We start from the raw sequence: 10,562 nt of genomic DNA on the forward strand, positions 1-10,562 counted from the left end.
CGTAAGCTACGTATTGTGTGTTCTGATTTCCGACGTGCATGAAGCGCCAGTCAAAACGCATTTACAGTTTATTCTCAATTGATATAAATGTTGAATTAAATTTACTGAGTTCAATCTCTTGTGTCTCCGGAACGCTGCTGATTTCACTGTAGAGCAAAATTATTATTACAGGATCCAATCTCCTATGTCTCCAGAACACTGATTTCACTGTAGAACATAATCATTATTACAGGATCCAGTCTCTTATGTCTACCAAACACTGATTTCACTGTAGAACAGAATCATTATTACATAGTAGTATTTATTTAACAGGGTTCAATCTCTAATGTCACACGAACACACATAGATTTCACTGTAAAACATATTTATTATTACAAAGTAGTATTCAATCTACATTGTTCAATCTCTTATGTACCTTGAACACATATTATTTTTTTCGTAAAAACATGTCAAATCAACAAAATCCCAGTCGGTGTGTACTGAACCCCGGGTAGTGATCGCGTTCTACTGCCCGGAAGATTACAATATACATATAATACTGGCTGTAGTGCTATAACCCTATCTTGCTCTCTATTATGATATATACGTTGATTCGCAAATGATCTGTCGGATTCCCATACATGTCTTAACCCGTATTTTAGCTTTTAACACACAGCTGTTAACAGTGTTCAGAGAAAAACCTGCATTCCACTGCTGTTCCATTGTATACACAATACACAAAGAATCCCTATGTAATATCTCAAGGTTACACGACTAAAGACGAGTACAGACATTATGCGACACGATTATTATACCATAGCTAGTGTCCGAAACCTGATTCCTTGGAACTCTTTTACCTTATCCAACAGCAAAAAAATAATCTGAATCTCATCATGTATTTATGCCCGTGCCATTACAATACTTGATTATCGTGTAATTCATATATTGGACCACAATGTTTGTGGGGAAAATGTCAAGTTGTCGTAAAGTCATTGTATCGTACAATCCACACCAGCTTGTTTTTTTTTCTTTACGTGTTCAGTTTGAGGCGGGTTATCTTTAATATAATGTAAATATTTGCTGCATCTGTGAACAGAACATGCGGAAGGTCCGTCATATGCTATCCAGAGCAACTGAAGTCTTGTCTGATTACAGTCTCAGTATCGCAATTACATCACATCAACACAAAAGTAGAGAAAAAGACATAAGGTAAACGCTCGAGTACTAGACATCATCATACAAGAGAAACGCTCGAGTACTAGACATCATCATACATCATCATACAAGAGAAACGCTCGAGTACCAGACATCATCATACAAGGTAAACGCTCAAGTACCAGACATCATCATACAAGAGAAACGCTCGAGTACCAGACATCATCATACAAGAGAAATGCTCGAGTACCAGACATCATCATACAAGAGAAACGCTCGAGTACCAGACATCATCATACAAGAGAAACGCTCGAGTACCAGACATCATCAGACATCATCATACAAGGTAAACGCTCAAGTACCAGACATCATCATACAAGAGAAACGCTCGAGTACCAGACATCATCATACAAGAGAAATGCTCGAGTACCAGACATCATCATACAAGAGAAATGCTCGAGTACCAGACATCATCATACAAGAGAAATGCTCAAGTACCAGACATCATCATACAAGAGAAATGCTCGAGTACCAGACATCATCATACAAGAGAAATGCTCGAGTACCAGACATCATCATACAAGGTAAACGCTCAAGTACCAGACATCATCATACAAGAGAAATGCTCGAGTACCAGACATCATCATACAAGAGAAATGCTCGAGTACCAGACATCATCATACAAGAGAAATGCTCGAGTACCAGACATCGTCATACAAGAGAAACGCTCGAGTACCAGACATCATCATACAAGAGAACGCTCGAGTACCAGACATCATCATACAAGGTAAACGCTCGAGTACCAGACATCATCATACAAGAGAAATGCTCGAGTACCAGACATCATCATACAAGAGAAACTCTCGAGTACCAGACATCATCATACAAGAGAAACGCTCGAGTACCAGACATCATCATACAAGAGAAACTCTCGAGTACCAGACATCATCATACAAGAGAAACGCTCGAGTACCAGACATCATCATACAAGAGAAATGCTCGAGTACCAGACATCATCATACAAGAGAAATGCTCGAGTACCAGACATCATCATACAAGAGAAACGCTCGAGTACCAGACATCATCATACAAGGTAAACGCTCGAGTACCAGACATCATCAGACATCATCATACAAGAGAAACTCTCGAGTACTAGACATCATCATACAAGAGAAACTCTCGAGTACTAGACATCATCATACATCATCATACAAGAGAAACGCTCGAGTACCAGACATCATCATACAAGGTAAACGCTCAAGTACCAGACATCATCATACAAGGTAAACGCTCAAGTACCAGACATCATCATACAAGAGAAACGCTCGAGTACCAGACATCATCATACAAGAGAAATGCTCGAGTACCAGACATCATCATACAAGAGAAACGCTCGAGTACCAGACATCATCATACAAGAGAAACGCTCGAGTACCAGACATCATCAGACATCATCATACAAGGTAAACGCTCAAGTACCAGACATCATCATACAAGAGAAACGCTCGAGTACCAGACATCATCATACAAGAGAAACGCTCGAGTACCAGACATCATCATACAAGGTAAACGCTCAAGTACCAGACATCATCATACAAGAGAAATGCTCGAGTACCAGACATCATCATACAAGAGAAATGCTCGAGTACCAGACATCATCATACAAGAGAAATGCTCGAGTACCAGACATCGTCATACAAGAGAAACGCTCGAGTACCAGACATCATCATACAAGAGAACGCTCGAGTACCAGACATCATCATACAAGGTAAACGCTCGAGTACCAGACATCATCATACAAGAGAAATGCTCGAGTACCAGACATCATCATACAAGAGAAACTCTCGAGTACCAGACATCATCATACAAGAGAAATGCTCGAGTACCAGACATCATCATACAAGAGAAACTCTCGAGTACCAGACATCATCATACAAGAGAAACGCTCGAGTACCAGACATCATCATACAAGAGAAATGCTCGAGTACCAGACATCATCATACAAGAGAAATGCTCGAGTACCAGACATCATCATACAAGGTAAACGCTCGAGTACCAGACATCATCAGACATCATCATACAAGAGAAACTCTCGAGTACTAGACATCATCATACAAGAGAAACGCTCGAGTACTAGACATCATCATACATCATCATACAAGAGAAACGCTCGAGTACCAGACATCATCATACAAGGTAAACGCTCAAGTACCAGACATCATCATACAAGGTAAACGCTCAAGTACCAGACATCATCATACAAGAGAAACGCTCGAGTACCAGACATCATCATACAAGAGAAATGCTCGAGTACCAGACATCATCATACAAGAGAAACGCTCGAGTACCAGACATCATCATACAAGAGAAACGCTCGAGTACCAGACATCATCAGACAAGGTAAACGCTCAAGTACCAGACATCATCATACAAGAGAAACGCTCGAGTACCAGACATCATCATACAAGAGAAATGCTCGAGTACCAGACATCATCATACAAGAGAAACGCTCAAGTACCAGACATCATCATACAAGAGAAATGCTCGAGTACCAGACATCATCATACAAGAGAAATGCTCGAGTACCAGACATCGTCATACAAGAGAAACGCTCGAGTACCAGACATCATCATACAAGAGAAACTCTCGAGTACCAGACATCATCATACAAGAGAAATGCTCGAGTACCAGACATCATCATACAAGAGAAACTCTCGAGTACCAGACATCATCATACAAGAGAAACGCTCGAGTACCAGACATCATCATACAAGAGAAATGCTCGAGTACCAGACATCATCATACAACAGATATGTTCGAGTACCAGACATCATCATACAAGAGAAATGCTCGAGTACCAGACATCATCATACAAGGTAAACGCTCGAGTACCAGACATCATCAGACATCATCATACAAGAGAAACTCTCGAGTACCAGACATCATCATACAAGAGAAACGCTCGAGTACCAGACATCATCATACAAGAGAAACGCTCGAGTACCAGACATCATTAGACATCATCATACAAGAGAAACTCTCCAGTACCAGACATCATCATACAAGAGAAACTCTCGAGTACCAGACATCATCATACAAGAGAAACTCTCGAGTACCAGACATCATCATACAAGGTAAACGCTCGAGTACCAGACATCATCATACAAGAGAACGCTCGAGTACCAGACATCATCATACAAGGTAAACGCTCGAGTATCAGACATCATCATACAAGAGAAACGCTCGAGTACCAGACATCATCATACAAGAGAAACGCTCGAGTACCAGACATCATCATACAAGGTAAACGCTCGAGTACCAGACATCATCATACAAGAGAAACGCTCGAGTACCAGACATCATCATACAAGAGAAACGCTCGAGTACCAGACATCATCATACAAGAGAAACTGTCGAGTACCAGACATCATCAGACATCATCAGACAAGAGAAACTCTCGAGTACCAGACATCATCACGCAAAGTATGATGCCATCAGATAATTAAAATACAAATACTTTTTTTTTCTATTTTTATTTTTTTGAATGTGTATTTTTATAAATATACGCCATGCGTTAACATTGATAAATATATACATTGTGGTTCGTCAGCTGTCTATAGAGACACAAGTGTAAATATTATAGAATAGAGGGGTACTCTTAGTCCTCTACAAAGTTGTCAATCCTATTTTGATTTAAGTGAATGTCCCACAAAGTACAGACCACACACTTTCATCTCTACCAGTGTAACATTATGCTATTTGTGTTAACATTCTTATCAAACCTTTGTCAGACTTATAACTAAACTAAAAGGTGGACTTCGCCATTTAAGCCGACACTGAAACCCGTCAGTAGGAAACCAGGTGAGGTTATGACCGGATCTGTCTAAACACTATGCGTTGAATGTGTACATTATCGAATAAATATAGAATACATTGCCAGTGTCTTAAAACATAATCAAAGCTGTTTTTTGGCGAGGGTGAAGAAAGACAAAAGTGGCGAGTGTCTAGCGGGCCACTTTTATTTTTCTTCACCCTCGCCAAAATACAGCTTATATTTTAAGACATTGACCATGTATTCTATTTATCCTGCAACCTTGATTGAAAATCAGACTATTGAAACTTAAACAGTTTTGTTGTTCAATCTGTGTTTACCTGACATTGACGTTACAATGAATTTTGCATTAAGATGGACGTCAGAGTAATTGCTCCGCGCGGAAACAGTTCCTAGCTTCATCTGATATAACAGCGGTTTTATGAATTTTAATGAAGCAACTTGTTCATTACAACATGTGAAATCGCCTATTTCAACAACTATTTATATTTCTAAATGTAATATTTAAGTAATTTTTAGACAGTAATTCTGTCGAATTACCGCACGTGCTAAAATATAGCCTTTTCCGTCACTGCCAAATACAGCAAAAATGTATGTGGCAGGTGTATTCCGACAATGGCAGCGCCAGTTGCAGGATAAATGACATGTACATTCTTGAATAAAGTGGAATTCCTAATGACACAGTCTCTGAAAAACGAGAAAAACCAACGATATACAATAAAAATTAAATGTTTATTTGTCTCTCCTGTTTCCCGTATTTCTTGTTAGATCTGTTTTTCCGATTGTCTCATCCGTTTTATTTCCTCTCCGAATCGTGTTAAACAGTTTCAGGGCGCGGATATTAATGAACTGTTGATTTGGGCAGCAGTTTAATTTCGCAACACACTACATTGTGGATCTACTAAGGCTGAAGAAACCAAATCAAAATCTCCATTTTCTCCAATTTTCAGTCAGGAGATTTGATAGTGTATATCGTTTTCAGATTGGTTATGTGAACACCGCAGTAATTGGCTGGACTTAGCTTTCAATCAGATACAAAGCTGTCAGTGCAATTATCTCTACCAGAGACGAGACCTACTACAATGACACGCGACATCTCAGCAGAAAACACATGCTAGGTTGATACTTCAGCGCTGCTTAACCAGATCCAAGGAGATTGTTTTCAGGACAATCAATGACCGTCAAACGTCAAATTGTTAATTAAACGACTTTCAAACACACTGAAATCGCAATTCTAAGATAGAATTCATGATGAAATAGCACAAGCGTTAATAAAGAACACTACAAGCCTTAAAGCAGGAGAACCAATGCCCTTCCAGAACCATCAGATCATTTCATAGGACATGAACGGGTAATTTATACGTAAACATTGCTTCGATATCATCGCAGTGGTTTGTTTGCTGGTCTGCTAGGTAATCGGGTTTATTTATGTGAAGCTTTGTTCCGGGACAGCTGTTGAGACAGTGTCGTTTAAGTGAATTATAGTTGATATTGTTATATCGATGCGATATTTTTGGCAATTCACATAAAAGCTGTCAGAACAGAAAATATATACCGTGGCTAACATTAATACGATGGTAAAATGATACATTTTCCAACTAGTCTGTATTTACGTCATAAGTAAACGTGATACTTATATGTAATACTGCCATTTCCGATTCATTTTATAATGGGATGGTCCTATTTATGATTCTACGGCACTAACAGAATACCGGTCATTATTGAAACTAAAACATCCCAATGCGTGCTTAAACGATGAATGTCGACCATCAACGAACAATTTAGATACATTAGAGCCAAGCCTACGACTCATCAGCGATGCTAAGGGTCTAAATTTTAAAACCAGTGGGTAATCAAGAAAAAGTGACCGAAAGAGATGTCAAACACTAGATTGGGCGATGCACTAGCCCTATAATTCAATAAATTTTATAACTTTCATTTATCTGATAGTTTTAGAATAACGTCAATTAAATGTGTATTATGAAAACCACGCCATTGTTCGAATGAATCAAAACGTGGCGAGCAGGTTATGGCAAACCTTGAGGACTTTAAGTCCACTTGCAGTGTCTACCACCTGCGATTCCGAAGATTGGCATACCAATTTAGAATTAGATGCATCAGCGATATTGCCATGACAAGTACACAGAGTACCTACAAAACTCAATAGATTTAATTAAACATCTGGTTAGCACAATATGAACAATGTAGATATATCAGCTAAATAACACACATGGTAAAGCAAGCTTTATGGCTGGTGGAGAAAATTCTCAAAATTTTAAGATGGAGCCTTTAGATATCCTCCCTAAATTTCACGATTAATTTTCTTGTCAAATGTAATCAGAAATAAACATCGTGAGCTATGAAGTAGCTATTACGGATAGCTCAAATAGAATGAGTTATAGTCCAGATTTCAATAAAAAACAAGCCAAATATTATTTCGAATGTTTATCATACGGACTCAGATTAAAATGATACCGAAAGGATTCATTATGTTTTCTCATAACGATTTATAATTGAAGACGACCGATGTTGGTAAAACATTGTAAATTGTCAGCTAGAAGAGATAGACATCTTGTGTATTGTATTTCATAGCTATAATGATTGACATCAAAGCTCTACAAAAGATATATCTTACACATTTAATCAGGAGCGCCACGTTCTGTCTGCGTCCCATGTTTTTATGAAAGAAATATTACACTGTGTCTCCGTTTGTTTTAGTAATAATAGGCTCTTTATTAGCTCTTATTCCAGCTGCCAATATAAAAAATAGAAGATATCCAAAGCAGAGTACAATATTTCAAATATGAAATCGATAGTTTTCTATAAAATTACAATAAAAGTTATTATAGAAACACTTAGAACTGTTGATCGACCTAGCAATTTGGTCTTACATATGAGCAGCTACAGAATCATTAAAATGTGGATAAGTAACATCTAGAGAGACGTTTATATAGATCAATTTGTTGACGAATATCGTCTACAGAGACACATTTCAAGTTCAGGATACGGACCTTCCTCGTTTATAACGGATTTTTCTTCTCCAAAATCCTCCCTCTCATGCTATGTATTCTCAAACCAGGTTTGATTTTCGTGATATTGTACATAACCAGAAGGTGTCTTTAAGGTTCCAATGAGTGTTTGATCAGTTCCCATCCACCCAAACTTCAGCGACGTCTTTTCTATCAGGAACCCCTTCATTCTACATTTCATTATCATAATATAGAGAAAGTTCCTTTTCCAGAAAGGAGAAAAAAGTATGTGAACTATACTGGAATGTATTTCGTGAACAACACCTGTTCGGAAAGGATGAAATACACATGTACATTATCTAAAGATCAGATCACGAGAAGAACTGAATTAAGGGCTTCGAAGTGAGAAAATTTTCAAACAGGCATACAGCAACGATCCGTATATACTGTCACAACTATTGGGTCGGATGTTTGGAAAGCTGTATACTGTCACAACTATTGGGTCGGATGTTTGGAAAGTTGTACACTGACAACTATTGGGTCGGATGTTTGGAAAGCTGTACACTGTCACAACTATTGGGTTGGATGTTTGGAAAGCTGTACACTGTCACAACTATTGGGTCGGATGTTTGGAAAGTTGTACACTGTCACAACTATTGGGTCGGATGTTTGGAAAGCTGTATACTGTCACAACTATTGGGTCGGATGTTTGGAAAGTTGTACACTGACAACTATTGGGTCGGATGTTTGGAAAGCTGTACACTGTCACAACTATTGGGTCGGATGTTTGGAAAGCTGTATACTGTCACAACTATTGGGTCGGATGTTTGGAAAGCCGTACACTGTCACAACTATTAGGTCGGATGTTTGGAAATCGGTACACTGACAACTATTAGGTCGGATGTTTGGAAATCAGTACACTGACAACTATTAGGTCGGATGTTTGGAAATCGGTACACTGACAACTATTAGGTCGGTTTGTTTGGAAATCGGTACACTGAAAACTATTGGGTCAGATGTTTGGAAAGCTGTACACTGTCACAACTATTGGGTCGGATGTTTGGAAAGCCGTACACTGTCACAACTATTAGGTCAGAAGTTTTGAAAGCTGTACATCGTATACTAAAAAGATGCATTTGCTTTCAGTTAAAAAAAGAAGTAATGAAAAATCAATATTGGCAATCATTGTATTTCTATATAGTAAGGAATACAAAGTAGTGTTACTCACTGTTGTACCTTGGAATGTCCTTTCAAATATGTACATATATTTTATGTATCTTTCTCATAACATATCTTCATTTTTGCACGACTAAAATACAGTTTCTCGAAACTGCAGACATAATTATCACCAACACAAATAGCAGTTACTTGTTGATAAGACACAAATGTTCAAGATCATAAAACATTACCATAAAATACTCCAAAATAAAATATAAAACATGGACGGACAGAATTACAAACAAGTGCTATTATCACATGTTGATCAGCTTTCATTGTTACAGATATCTACTGAAGTATAAATACTGTTATGTTACCTGTGAAATCTATAGAGAATATATAATAAGCCTGGTCACTAACAACACACTAGAACCGGTTAAAATCTATTATCCTGTGGATTGGCTGTTACAGTCATAAGTATACATAAAACAGTCAACCATTGGAAAATAAATTCTGATTGGTACGTGTGATTCAATGTGTGCTCGATATATTTTATAATGGAGAGCTACAGATGCTGATGTAGTATTATCATTAACTAGACCTAAAACATTAACAAAAATATGCAAGTAGTTAAATTACATCAAAATCCAATTAGAATTTTGTTTTAACATGAAAGTGGTATACCTATCTTCTAGCTAATGTTGATTCTTTAGGTAACTGGCTATAGGAATAAGCACCAAGAGTATTGAAGTGATACCGGCGATAGTTACATTTAAACAAATGAAAAAAAACCCTCTGTGGCCATGTCCAATGTAACACTTTACAGAAATATGGTAGACATTATATACATACTGAGTACTGTTACATTTCTGTGGTGTTCAATTTCTATCATTGGTGTAACACACCAATGTACAGTAAAGAACTGATTTCAACAACATAGTCCTGTGGTATATCTCTCCTGTGGTGTTCAATTTCTATCACTGTTGTAACACATCTGTATATTCTGTACAATACCTCAATACCCTCATCACCTTACAAATTATTTCAAAAAGTAATTCCTATTGAAAAATAAAATTTCTGCAAGAAAGGTAATAAGATTTTATAAACTTTTGAAAGATTAACAGAGAATGATTTGAAGGTGATGATGGCATCCCATAGAAATATCAACATGAAGACCTCAAGCAACTCATGATCTTGATAAAGTTAAGCCTCCAGCTTATGCTATTTCTGGGTCATCACTAACAAACTAATTAATTTCAACCTCTAGAGATTTGTGAAGTAATTATAATACAGTCCTCTAACATACACACACACCTGTTCGTGGACAGTTTGACACAATATTTCAGGCATAAATTGAAATGGATCTGCAAATTTTGACACGAACCTCAAAGTGAAATAAGGTCTGTAGCTCTGTCCTCATTTCATAAACAAACCTAGTTCAACTGACCAAACCACAGAACTAAAATGAT

This window comes from Ylistrum balloti, unplaced genomic scaffold (assembly GCF_031769215.1).
Source record: "Ylistrum balloti isolate Yb309-2 unplaced genomic scaffold, AGI_CSIRO_Ybal_v1 Utg370554, whole genome shotgun sequence".
Taxonomy (NCBI): Eukaryota; Metazoa; Mollusca; class Bivalvia; order Pectinida; family Pectinidae; genus Ylistrum; species Ylistrum balloti.